The sequence below is a fragment of the Lepisosteus platostomus genome, chromosome 13 (assembly GCF_059453375.1).
Source record: "Lepisosteus platostomus isolate fLepPlt1 chromosome 13, fLepPlt1.hap1, whole genome shotgun sequence".
Taxonomy (NCBI): Eukaryota; Metazoa; Chordata; class Actinopteri; order Semionotiformes; family Lepisosteidae; genus Lepisosteus; species Lepisosteus platostomus.
Window position 1 is genome coordinate 19,727,243 of NC_142623.1, and position 14,870 is coordinate 19,742,112.

Consider the following 14,870-nt stretch of genomic DNA (forward strand, 5'->3'; position numbering starts at 1 on the left):
AAAAGCGGAATCTAGAAACACTGCTTATTTTGGTTTAATGGTTTATTATTGTCTGAATACCCTGCCACATTTGGCGCACATCGACAGAGGCAGCTTGTATTTCTATCTTATTAGGGTATTGCCTTTTAGCGTCCCTCTTAGCTCTCCGCAGGTCATACCTTGCCTTCTTATAAAGGTTCAGGTTGCCAGATTTAAAGGCCTTCGATCATGGCCACAGCTTAATTCAGATGTCGATGTTAAACCATGGTTTTTGCTTGGGGAAAAAACTAATGGTCTTTGTGGTCAGTCACACAGTCATCCACGCATTACTTAATAAAATCGGTGACGACTGTAGTGTACACGTTCAGGTTCGATAATGAACTTTTAAACACAGCCCAGTCCACAGATTCAAAGCAGTAGATACTATAAATAAGAAGATACTGTACATGAAGCAAATTAAACATCAAGCTGACCTGAGTCACTTCAATGCAAACTCAACTACCACCAGATTCTCAGCTAGTGATCTATTTGAAACAAGCATCTCTTAATTAATTTTTCTCTATACACTTTATCCTCAATTATATCCTGTTAAAGTGAAAAGTAAATAAAACTTGTGCGTTCTGCCAAAGAGCACAAACACTAATTCCACAGTACATACTTTCGGTTCGTTTTACTGTCTAAGATATCACATTTATTTTACTTTCACTAATAGTATTAGGACTGAAACTGCATTGCAGCCATTGGTAAAACAAAGTGGACGTTTGGTGCTTAAAAAGTTGGTTGGCCTCTTTAGATCGCAGTGCTGTCAACACCTAGCACTGTGGACTAAGAACATTTGGTACACTTATGAACAGTGGCACAATGGTACTGTGGTTAGCATTGCTGCCTCACAGCAGTGGGGAACTGGGTTCAATTCCAGACCAGGGGTGCTATCTGCTTGGTGTGTGTATGCTCTCTCTGTGTTCATGTAGATTTTGTCACGATTATAGTCCCTCCTCCTTAAGGTCGCTCCGGCCCTTTCACTTCGGACTTGATTTTCTGCACCTGTCCCCTGTTTCAGCCCGTTCCCAGTCCACCTTAAAAGCCAGGTGCTGGAAGCGCCTGGTCCCGTTAAGGTTTTATTCTCTGTTCCCGTTCCCCTTCCGCTGGTTCCGACCCGGTTCCAGTTTTTTATCTTGTCTGTTCTTGGATGGACCCCCCGGCTTTGGACTTTGCTCATGTTTGGATTCCCCCTTTTGATTTCTACTGGATTGTTTGCCCCGGACTCACCCCCTGGACACCTGCGCACTTTGGACATGCCCCCCTGTTTTCATCCCCGTATTCCTGCATGACTTTTTCCTAGTGTTTCCTTACTCCATCCCGGATTGTGTCGTCCGCATAGGGTCTGAAAAGAACTGATCATTACAGATTTCCTCTGGGTAGTTCAAGTAGGTAGCTGCATCAGCATGCGTAGGCTGCAAAGGAACTAGTGTGAGTATTTGCGTGTCTGTGTGTCTGTCCTGCAATGGACTCGCACACTGTCCAGGATGTATTCTGCCTTGCAATGTTGCTTGCTAGGATAGGCTCTAGCTTCACTGCCAAGAGCAAATTAGAAAATGGATGGAGGAATGGAGGCATGAGGACATTCCCATGTGCACAGACAGCATCCACTTGGGGGCAACAGCATCACTAGACCTTCACTGTTCGCCCTCTGCTTTCTCTGACGAAAATTGCAAGAGTGAAACGTTAACTGTTTTGACACTTTCAGAAAAAGAAAAAAATGAGATTTGCAAAAGACTGTGTGGGAGTGTTTTTTTTATCATTCATAATAATTTTCTCTGACTCACCTACGCATGTTACGATCAGATGTACAAATGGTTCTGCTTACAATAACAATAAGCACACAAACAATGTCTGAGAGGGAAAACTGCAGAGTTCAAGGAAAAGCAGAGCAAACAGTAGAAGATCCACAGTTCTCTTGTTTACTGGTTAGTTTGTTTGTGCTGCATATTTTCTGAACAAAAGAAAATATGTCAGCACATTGGTGCTGTGGTTAGCACTGCACTGGGACCCTAGGTTCAATTCCTATTGTGCTATCACAGTGGAGCTTCTACTTTCTCCCTGTGTTCTCCTGGGTTTCTTCCAGGAGTTCTGGTTTCCTCCCACACTCCTAAGACATACTGGTACCGTAGTTTAAGTGGCTTCTAAGAAAACTGGCCCTGGTGTGACTGTGTGCACGGTCGTGTCAGTGTGCGTCCTGCAATGGACTATTGCCCCATACAGACATCCATCCTGCCTTTTACTTGCCCAGATAGACTCTGGCTCCCCTACAACCATGAAGTGGACGAAGAGGATACAAAACTGGATGGATGTACAACTGCACTCACCACATTACAACAGAATGTATTGCAGTTCATTTGAACAGTTTGAACAGTTCAAAGAAGAGCATCCAGGTAAATTACTCCGGCTTAAAAGGATGTCTTACACTGACAAGCTAGAAGAATTAATCATTTAAAGTTTTTAATACAGAAAACTATAAAGATAACTGATGTATTTAATTAACTCAGTAGACTTCTTCATTTATTTATGTATACATAATGAGACTCAATACTATGAAAAGATCATTTGCTGGCTAAAACCTGGTTACTGGCAGATAATGCCACTTCTGTTACAACTTAAATAACTAAATGTGTTTATTTCCATTATTTAATTTCCATAATTTAATGTACTTTTCATTTTTAAGATGAGTCCAGTACATAATGATGTCACAAGTTTATCTAATTCTTAAGAATTGTGTCTGTGTTGCCACATTGATGCAAAGGAAGAAATCTATTTACAAGGTTACAAGGTTGACTCACTGAGAAAAAACAAAGGCTTATCCATGAACTAAGCAGAGCTAAGAATTGATTTTGGTGATCTTTTCAGTAGGCACAGCAATCCCTGGTGTTAGATTGACTTGAATTACCAAAGTGTTTCAAATACATTCATGACCCTTACTTTAGTAACATATTGGAGGTTTCAAGAGCTGGTAAGACATAATCAAATAAGACTTTGTTATAGTCCCCATGATTTTAGAAGTGGTAAAAAAACAAAGAAAATACTGAGCTGGTCATATCATCATTCCCAGCTGGCAGCCCACTGAAGCTAAGCAGGTGTGAGCCTGGTCAGTACCTGGATGAGAGACCTCCTAGGAAAAACTAAGGTTGCTGCTGGAAGAGGTGTTAGTGGGGTCAGCAGGGGGCACTTATCCTGCGATCTGTGTAGCTAATGCCCCAGTATAGTGACGGGGACACTATACTGTAAACAGGTGCCATCCTTCGGATGAAACGTAAAACCGAGGTCCTGACTCTCTGTGCTCATTAAAAATCTTAGGGTGTTTCTCAAAAAGAGTAGGGGTGCAACCCCGACATCCTGGCCAAATTTCCCATTGGCACTTACCAATCATGGCCTCCTAATAATCCCCATCTATGAATTGGCTTCATTACTCTGCTCTCCTCCCCACTGATAGCTGATGTGTGGTGAGCTATGGCTGCTGTCGCATCATCCAGGTGGATGCTGCACCTTGGTGGTGGTGGAGGGGAGTCCCCATTACCTGTAAAGCACTTTGAGTGGAGTGTCCAGAAAAGCGCTATATAAGTGTAAGCAATTATTATTATTATTATTTTTATTATTATTATTATATTATAAGTAATACAGTAGGGTTTCAGAATTTGGTAATTTAATGTTAATAAATGTGCTTATTTGAGATTCTGGTCGACAGGGTCTTGGATGGAAGTAGAACAGAGCAGGATGAAATTGAGCTGAAGGTTGTTAAGTACACCTTTCAAATTAGCGGAACAACATACAGTACATGTACTAGGATCGTGAGACAAATCGAGCTAATGTGTGAGCCTTCTACACCACCTGCCCAGCATCTGCATCTCAAATGGTCTTATTTTATGTTGTATCAAACACTCCAGGTTCTGTGTCAGCAGAATGACACGCTGGAGATTACATTACAAGCTGACTGACATTTTGTATTGTGCTTTTCATTACAGTGATGTAGGTAATTTTCCTTACAGTGATGCATGCTCTTATTCAGAGGCAGAAAGAGAAAATGCAGTGAGGCATTCATGTTATTTATTTTAGCTAATAACTATACATTTTTAACTGCATTTATTGGTTTTACTGGATCAATGTTTTAATTAACTTAAAGCATTAGTACTTTAATTATCATGTAAGGAATGGCTATTCATGTGTTTTAAACATACATACTATATACTGTAGTACATTATGCAACAGTATAGGGGTAGACTTGATTACTTGTAAATTTGTCTATTTGCAATGGTTTTCCGTATTACACCCATGTTGTTTTGTTGAAACCCTGCTTTAATTACAGATAAGAACAGACGCAAATGAAAGGTGACACCTAGATAACTTATACAAATATTGTTATAAATAAATACTCATTTATACAAATATAAACACTGAAATGTGGGTGGCACAGTGGTGTGCTAGGGTCCTGGGTTCAATTCTGGACCTGAGGTGCTATCTTCAGAGTTATATGGCCTCCCCACATTCATGTGGATTTCCTCTAGGCGCTCTGGTTTTCTCTCACAATCCAAAACATAGGGGTAGTTTAATTGGCTTCTGAGAAATCTATGTGCATGTTTATATCTGTCCATCCTGTGATGGACTGGCATCCTGTCCATGGTGTACCCTACCTTGTGCCTCTTGCTGTCAGGATAGGCTCAGGTTCCCCCACAAGCATGAATGGGAAGAAGCAGTTAGAAAATAGTTAGATGGATACATACAGAAATGTGGGATTGTTTACACAGGATATCTGTATTCTGTGTCCAGTGGGAGCTTAACTTTTCCGATCAGTGAGGAAGCCTATTTTCATGAATGGATACCATGGGAGCAAGCCTGATCCAAAAGCTGATGGCACAGCACAGCACAAGTGTTTAGAAATTAAATCCTTCACATTCCCCTATTATACATGATTATCAGCAAGAAGGTCAGAAAACTGTTTGCTTAAACAAGAAAGACTTGCTTTGTACGGATTCATCTTTCATCTTGAAATGATGTTGTTCAGGCACTTGAAAAAGACGGAAAGATGGACTTTGATGGATTTGAGTGCTTGCAGTGGGCCTGCAAACTTTCAGGCTATCAATGAAACAGTTATTCCTGTGATTTTGTCAGTGCTTGCATGCTGGCAGTTACATCAACGAGAGATGAGACATGCCTCCAGTCAACAACAACTCTCCTGAATATATTGCAATGCTTGCGGTATATCCAATAATGAATGTCTCTGACATGTGGGCACATTGATGGGAAACATCTACAGGTCCTAAATCTCCCTGCCTAGGAGCTGAGATGTTACACAGTCAGTGATTACCAATTGAGTGTCGTATGATGAAAGAAAATGACAATCCCAAAAAGACAGAACAAATTGTGTAAAAATACTTTAGAATGATTCACTTCAAACACCTGATAGAGTCAGATGATTTGAGAAATTGTGATGTTTGAAATTATTAAATGAGGTCCATTGGGACCATAAATGGCATTCCAAAGCTTATCCATGGACCCTCCAAAATATTTATGATGACAACTTTTGACTCACCCAATATCCTTTTAGACAATCATCTCATGGCAGGCAAAGTAAATGATGCATTTTTTTTTAAAAACACACTCTCTTATAACAAGAGCAACTCAAGAGTACACCTACTGGGCATTCCACAAATGACCAAATACTGAACATCAAATCTTTTCAGTCCTTTTGAACCAGGACAGGGAAGCTCTGTTCTACAATAGACAAAACCATAAAGGCTGGACCCCAGTTCAGTAGTTTCTAATTTCAACCTCTGGACCTCCACACCTGCTGACTTCTCTTCCAGTTGAGTTCCATTTACACAACTGAACTCTTCAGTTGGACTAATAGTACTATGAATCTGAACCTGTTAACTGTTCTAGGCTCTTTGATATGTTGGAGGCTTGCTTTTCCCCATTTCATTTTATAATTTGTTTAAAATTTTCATCTTTCTAGAAGCTGAGATGTTCAATGTAAAATAACAATAAAAAGAGTGTAATAAAATGTACCAGTTGTGCAAGATATTATGTCAATACCCAAGCCATGACATAGTCTCCATAATGCTTCAGAATTTGCATGGAAGTACAAACAGATTAGTCAGGAGAAATTTTGGAATGAAGTTGTATGGACAGATTAGACCAACATAAAACTTGGTGGAAAGGTTAAAAGGTGAAGAAAGAAATGAACAGCAGATGCTCTTAAGAATACTGTAGCACCTCATTGGTGAAGAATGGTGGAGGTAATGTCATGGCCTGGGCATGTTTGGTGACTTCTAGAACTGGCTCACTTCTCCTTGAGGATTTAATTAATGATGACTGCAATAGAATCAGTAGGTTTGTAGAATCCTATTTTCTGTTTGTTCTTCACCATTGAGCACAAAAAGAACCCCTAAAAGCCAAGGAGTAGGAAACAAAAGTGGACAATGGCAGACTGGATAAGTCAATCTCTAGATTTAAATACAGTTGAGTATTCTGATGATTTTCAAGCAGGAACATGAAGTGGCTTCATCAAAGGCTTGGCAAAGCGTCTAAAATATTTAAACAAAAAGTTTTAATGGGTTGTAAACATCATGCTGTAACTGACTTAATTTCATGCTCATTCCTGCTGGAGCTCTAAAGAACATGCTAGCATTGCCACAGCAACCAGTGGAGCTGTAACTCACCTGTCTCTCAGCTGGTTGCTTTGGCTATGGACTCAGACAGGAAATCTGCTGCACCTGTATTCACATAATGCCTACACCTGTCTCATGAGCAACATGCTATTAAAGATCTGCCTTGGCAGTACTCTGTTTTTTACTTTTGCTTTGAGTCTCTGAGTCTTAGTCTCTAACCTTGCATTCAGCTTTGTGTTACTTTCTGGATTCCTGACCTAGCTTCACTCTGACCTCACCAGGTGGATTTTCTTCTTTGTGTTTGGAACTGTGATTTACTCGGTATGGCCTTTTCTTGTCTCCTACTAGATTGTCTTTGGATTGCTTTTTTTCCCTGCCTGCCTTTTCACCACACCAGCCTGTTTCCTTTACCCTGCACTTGGTTTCCTCTCACGACCTGGAATCATTTCTCACTTTCAGATTCGAGCAGTGACATTAAACATAATATGCAATCAAATACTGACATTTAATTCAAGTGAATGTAACACTAGGCTTTTGATCACTTGAAATTTTTAGTTGACATAAAACATTTTTAGTCTTAATATGATCAAATGTATGCATATGAAAACAAATCTTATGTTGTATTTATCATTCACATAAATGCTTGACTGTAAAGCAAAAATAATGATCAACCTTGCTTTCCCAATAATTTTGGAGGGCACAGTATAAATTCATGAAAAAGTGATAGTGATTCAAGTCAAGTGATAACTACAACCAGTACTGATGAGGATGTCTGAATCATTGGTAATAGTCCGTTAGAACTATTATTATCTTTCAGCCAGATTGTCATTATTTTTCAGCAAGAACTGTCAATAATGGTGTTGTTTTTGCATCAAGACTAGATATTGTGAAGAAACAAGTGTTCTGACAATCTACATACTGTATTTACACTGGCACATATGACATTGTGTGGTTATGTGATTTTAACATCGACTTTCAGAATTCAGTACTTTATTTGATCTACATAAATGTTTTATAGAGGAGCTAGCATCAACATTACACTGAGATAAATACACGTGTTCAAAGATTACTGTATGGTACATTTTCAAAATAATTATGATCTTGAAAGCATATTTGTTTTTTTTTTCTTAAGCCAACTGTGTCCCCCTGAATTTTTCTAGAATACTATACACTACTGTCATGATCGTAATCCTTCCTCTTAAGGGCGCACTGGCACTTTCTTATTTTGCTAATTACGTGCACCTGCCCCCAGTCCTGCCCCTCCGTATTTAAGCCTTGTGCTCTTGCAACTCTGGGCTCTGCATTGGAAGACGGATGCCCAGAGGCCCGCCTACCATCAAGTTGCCCTATGACCGTGGCTTGAGGGCATAGGCCTCCTAGAAGCGTCCTGACCCAGCTCATCCCATTTTTATTCCCTGTCCCTGTACCGGATCCCGTTCTGGTTTTTAACTCTTTGTCTCGTCTTGGTTGGATCGCCCGGTTTTGGATGTTTGGACTTCGCCCCTGATTTCCCCCCCTGGACTTGTTTGCCTTGGTTACGCCCCTCGAGCACCAGTTCAACATCGTCACGCCCCCCTGTCTGTCAACCCCTCCAGGTCCTCGTCGTCTCCTCCCCATCGTCCTTTCCCACTTATTTCCGGATTATACAGTCTGCATAGGGTCCAGAACTACGCTTCAGGGGAAGAACTACTGAACATACTATTTTAGATACAAAATGCTTTCATAATTTAAAGAAATGTGTTATCATGCATTCCTAAACCATGAGCAATTTTGGAAATCGAAAAGTAGTGCTGTAATATCCTACAGCACAATATCTTTCTGTGGCACCTGGATGACTCTAGCTCAACATCACGAGCAATGCTCTGCTAATTACACACTTTTTGCCAGTGCTTTAGGGGTTCTGGTTGGAGTTGGCTAATGACATGACTCAGATTAGATCTGGATTACAGGACAGCATGAACCATTGTAGTCATCTTTTTATGCCATTTTCCTTTAATCCGTTTCATTCAAATTTAACAGGTTCACTTGTTGTCTCCTAGTTCTTATCCATAAAATAAAGTTCATCCCCAAAGTTATTTTCATTGCTATGAATATAGAGCAGGCATTCCCCTTATCTGGTAGTGAGGTGTTAGATAATCCATGCATAGAAAAACAGTCACGCCCTCTGCAGCCAGAGGGCGCTCCTTCTCTATCCTGTCTCTCATTTCCGGTTCTTTGCTGTCCTTCCGGTGTTTCTCTCTCTCTGGGGCTATGTATTTCAGGGTCTTTCATTCTGCCTTGGCTCACCATTAATGTTCGGATGTCCTGAGACCCGCCTAGTACCAGGTCGCCCCATGTCCTCTACCTGAGGGCATAGGTTTCTATACGGCATTCCCTGAACAGCTAACCCCCTGTCTCGCCGCTACGCATAGGGTCTTTTCGGTCTCCTGTCATTGTACGGTTCGTCCTTTCCGACATCCGTGACACACACTACTATAACCTTTAACAAACAGTACTTACTGTACAACAACACCAACTATTAGCACAAAGTCTTCCCTTTCATAACTCAACACTGTTATAAAACCATGTATTGGTAATTTTGTGGAGTTCTATCTTCACTGTAATGTAGCATGTAGCATTTAATTTTATCTATGATAAATGTATGTTATTTATGCTTTTGTTTCTTGTTTTTGTATCTCTGTCTTGTTGTATCGCTAATTGTAGAGATCACCACAAAAAAAACTGAAAGGTTAGTTTGGCAATAAAATTAACTTTGAGCAGTCCTTTTCAAGAAACCACCTGAACAAGATGAGAAGGAATGGTTTCCTCTTGTTTGTAACCTTTCTTATGATCTATTCTAATCTCCTAGTATTACCATATTAAAAAATGTCTATGGGGGCAAAAGGGGCAATTACATTAACCTTCTGAAAGACAAAAAAAAATTAACATTGGTAAATGATTTATAAATATGGGTCCTGGCTATGTAGGCACTGTAATAGAAAAAATATGAAGAGCACATTTAGAAATAAATCTTCACAAAGAAGTCATTTACACCTCCCAGAACCAGAATTACTGCTGAATTAGCTAACTTAAGTGTTAGAAATTAGAAGGAACTGCGTAGGCCTGTCTACTTCTCTTTTGCCTTCTATCTGTCTCATGAGCAACAGGCGATTAAAGATCTGCCTTGGCAGTACTCTGTTTTTTACTTTTGCTTTGAGTCTCTGAGTCTTAGTCTCTAACCTTGCATTCCACAAAGTTTTTTTTCCCCTGAACATCTTGGAACACTCTTTTGGAGAGTCCTTGAAAAAGTCACATTTACTGGAATTTTGAACTACCATCCATTAGGTCCCATGGCTTGGGGAAGGTGGTCCATTAAAAAAAAGTCAGCAATGAAAACTAGCTTCCAGGACATTCTTCAGAGCAGAAAAAGGAATGCAATTCTACGGCAGGTCAAACTACTACTCCACAGTTTATTATTATTTCATGGGTGAGTACCTCTGATAGTTTTGCTGACCACATATCTAAAATGGAAAACTATGATTCATATAGTTCTGCTTTATCTGGCAAACCAACTACATGAAACTTTTTCTTCACAAGAAACCATCACTTTTCTTGAAAGTGAAAGAATATATAGTGGTACAAATGGGGGGGGGGGGATTAATCAATACATAAATAAATAAGCATAATCCCCAACTTGGACACTATTTCTGTGAAGAAAACACCCAAGTGGTTGTAGTTGTAGTTAGAGGCACATTGATTCTTTACTGTCTGGCACAGCTTAGGTGAAAAGAGCAATAATTCTATACAAAAAATAAACATACATCATATGAGTTACCCTATGTGCAAATTTATAAATAAGGTGTTTCAGAGTCCTAATATCCTAACCACTCAGAAATCGAATCCCAGACTGTTACCAAGTATTCAAACTCTACATAAAGCAGAATACAACCTCCTGTTAAATCTCTCTCTTTCCAAACCCAGATGCCATCAAGTGAATGGGAATCTATGTCCCTATTCAAAAACCAAAGAATCCTTTACACAAGTAATAAGAATTCCCTAAAAACCAGAGAATAGTAAGCTCTGGACCTTTCTGGGTGATCTGAAACAAGGTGTTCACACCTCCAATATCTTTCTTGTGGTCTTCTCTGTTCTCTCCCATATTCACCATCCACTTATATAGTGTCTTTCATGACTGTTTATTGACAATCATTTATCCAGAACTTAATTGACTAAGGTAAACCTAGGTAAACTCTACAATTGCTTTGATCACAGAATCTGGACCACCTATTGTACATCTCCAGACCCTTTGCTTTGAAGCTAGAGATGTTCATACTAGCCAGCTGTTACCCTGGCATTGTTGTGTTGTAGCTTACAGACACCTCCATAATTGCCAATAGCTGCAACTTATAATAATAATAATAATAATAATAATAATAATAATAATAATAATAATAATAATAATAATAAACTTTATTTTATATAGCGCCTTTAAAGGTGGCTTCTCAAAGCGCTTTACAGGATGACAATAACAATAAATAAGAAGACTACAACAATAAATAAGAAGAATACACAAGATAAGACACAATTACAATTACAACAATACAACAATAACAATAGAGGAGACCGTGGAAGGTGGTACTAAGAAGAGCAGAGGGGTGAAGACTGGAACCAGTTAAGTAAAGGCTTTTCTGAAGAAGAAGGTTTTGAGTCTGGATTTGAAGGAGTTTAGAGAAGGTGACTCTCTGATATCCTTGGGCAAAGAGTTCCAGAGCTTGGGGGCAGGGCAGGAGAAGGCCCTGTCGCCCATACAATGTAGACGGGCTTGGGGGACAGTAAGGAGGGCAGAATTTGAAGAGCGAAGGTTGCGAGGTGGGGAGTAGGGTGATAATTGTTCAGACAGGTATTGAGGTGCCAAGCCATGTAGAGCCTTATTGGTGAGCATGAGGATTTTAAAGTCTACGCAGAATTTGACTGGAAGCCAGTGCAAGGACTCCAGGATACGAGTAATGTGAACACTTGCACTAGACCTGGTCAGGATTCTGGCTGCTGAATTTTGGACATACTGCAGTTTGTTCAGAGTAGATTTAGATACCCCAGCGAGTAGAGCATTGCAGTAGTCAATTCGAGAGAATAAAAATATGTTGATCAGCTTTTCAGCCACAGTTAATGATAGCATAGGGCGTAGTCTTGCGATATTTCTAAGGTGAAAAAAAGATGTTTTGACAGTATGCTGTACATGTGGGTCGAATATTAAGCCAGAATCGAATACAACCCCAAGGTTTTTCAATTTTGATTGAAGATCAAGTACAGAGCCATCTACAGATAGGGTTACAGGACTGGCTTTACGAAGTTGATGGGGGGTACCAATAAGCATGACTTCAGTCTTGTCACAGTTAAGATGAAGGCAGTTTTGAGTCATCCAAATTTTTATGTCAGAGATGCAATTAGATAGAATAGAGACAGCCACATCAGTGTCAGGTTTGGTATGGATGTATATTTGAGTATCGTCAGCGTAAAAATGAAAGCTGAGGCCCTGTGATCTTAAAAGCTGACCAAGTGGGAACTTGTAAATGCTGAAGAGCAAGGGGCCCAGTATTGGGCCCTGGGGGACACCAGCCTTGACAAGACCAATTTCAGACCTGTACCCATTGAGAGAGACAAAGTGACAGCGATCAGTGAGGTAAGATTTAAACCATTTGAGGGCAGTGTCAGAAACTCCAAACACAGTCTCGAGACGAGAAAGTAAGATGTTATGGTCAACAGTGTCAAAGGCAGCACTGAGATCAAGAAGGATGAGTATGGAAAGAGAACCAGAATCAGAAGCTATTAGGAGATCGTTGGCGACTTTGTCCAGGGCAGTTTCTGTGGTATGAAGTTGACGGAAGCCAGATTGGAGGGGTTCGAAAAGATTGTTTGTCGTGAGGTGGTTATGTAACTGAAGTGTGACAGCACGTTCTAGAATTTTAGAGAGAAAGGGTAAGTTGGAGATGGGGCGAAAGTTGTTAAGATTGTCGAGAGCCATGTTAGGCTTCTTTGGCACGGGGGTAATGGCAGCAGTTTTGAGGACCGTTGGTACAATGCCAGTGCTCAAGGATTCATGTATAATATTGAGGACAATGGGACAGAGAGAAGAGAAACAGGACTGGAATAAAGTGGTGAGAATGGGATCTAAAATAGATGTGGTGGGTTTCATGCGCGTAACTAGTTTGTTTAGGGATGCTGAGTCAAGAAGAGAGAAGCTGGAGAGACGGGAACCAGAGAAGTTGGATGAGGAGGGAGGAGGTATGGAAATGATATCCGTAGTGGAGAGAATGTGATGCCTGATGTTGTCAATCTTAGAACTAAAGAAATCTAAGAATGTGTTGCAAAGTTGAGATGAGGCAGGTAATGTGGTAGTGCAGTTTGGCTTGAGCAGTCTGTTGATGGTGGAGAAAAGATGTCTGGGGTTGTTTTGATGATTTTCAATGATGTGAGAGAAGTAGGTGGATCTAGCAGACTCTATAGTAACCTTATAATCAGATAAGTTATCTCTCCAGGCCTGATAATGTACATTTAGGCCGGAAAGACGCCACCTACGCTCAAGTTTGCGAGAGGCTGCCTTCATGAATCGCAGATGGTCATTTTACCAGGGGGCAGGGCAAGAGAAGGAGATGGTTCAAGTTTTTAAAGGAGCAAAGGTGTCAAGGGTAGATAAAAGAGCATTGTCAAGTAACTGTATTTTGTCATCTAGAGGGTCAGAGGAAGAGAAACAGGATAAGGAGGACAGAACAGAATTTGCAAACCTTGGGTGATCAATTGATCGCCAGTTGTGGAAATTTACATAGCGTGGGGAGGTGGTGTTAGAAACAGGTAATTCCAGATTGAAGAGAATGGTTAAGTGGTCAGAGAGGCCAAGATCAAGGGGAGAGCAGTGGGAGACAAAGGGGTCATTTGCAATAAAAAGATCTAAAACTTATAGAAACAAGGTTTTTATACTAAAACCTACTAGGTGGTTTGGATATGGAAATGGCCTTCCTACTGTTGTCTTTACATAAGGTCTCATCCCAGATTTCTTGCTTGCGGTCCAGAGCAAGACAAGAGAAATCCTGATGAAAATGGGGGTCCTCAATGACCCAGTCAGGAAAGACACTTGCTCAATATACAGCTGGAGCCCAATAGTCCAAACATCACCAGGGCTACACCAGTCTTGATGAGATAATGAAATTCTCCATGGTAGCAGTGCATGTAATCTTGCAGTACTGGCAGTTAGAGCCACTTCACTCCTCGCTCACCTGTTGGAGCTCTGATACTCACAAGCTGAAAGCAAACAAGGCTCTACAGGGGGGAGTTTCAGAGTTAAGAGGCTCTTTACATAATACTCATCTTTGGGTGCCAGTGGTGAGATCAGCACTTTTTCAGTTGCTGGACCCATATTTAGGCGTGTAAAAAAAACATGATTCCCTCAAATTCAAAAACAGCAGCTGCCAAAACAAAATCACATAGAGTAAATGGAAAAGTGTAAAGCAGGTAGAAATTAATCACAATGGAACATGACTGAAAACATCCACTATTCCTATAATAAGCATGACTCTGTTAAAAAGCAACTGAAGCAAAATAAGCATGGATTTCTGCTCTCTCTTAAACCAGAATCTTACTCCTGTCATGGAAACTAACATTCAGTTATTAGAATGCCTTTACACTTAGATCGATGACGAACAGAAAGTAACCATTAGAGCAGATTCAGATAGCAGATTCAGATTAAAATACTTTCAATTTACCAGAGCGAGAAACGTCAGCTTTCGTTCACCTCTACATACAGAAAATGCCGACCTGTTCTTTTTAAATCTGGTTATACAACGCAGATATTTCTTCAAAGAAACTGCAGTGTGCCAACGTCTCAACAGGTGTTTACGTTTTCTAAAAATAGAGTTTGCGTTCTAAACTTGAAACCCGGCCTGTGACTTTGTTGCTCCCTCGCTGTGTTGTTGAGCGTGCGTCGCGGACAAATTTCTCTGCGCTTCCTCTCCTGCTGTCCTGGGGAAGCGTCTTTGTCACGAACGCCGACGTTCTTCAAATATTACTCACTGAAAGTGACGTCAATCACATACAAAGGTGACAACACTTGCAAATACTTGGAGAGCGAAAGAAAACGTGCCAAGCCTCATTCGTGTGAACCTAATGCGTGTGGAGTTTAATGGGTCTGACCTTTCAGCACAGTTCAGCGGTCTTTCACTAGAATTATCCTGACCTGATGGAAACTGACTATGACTCACA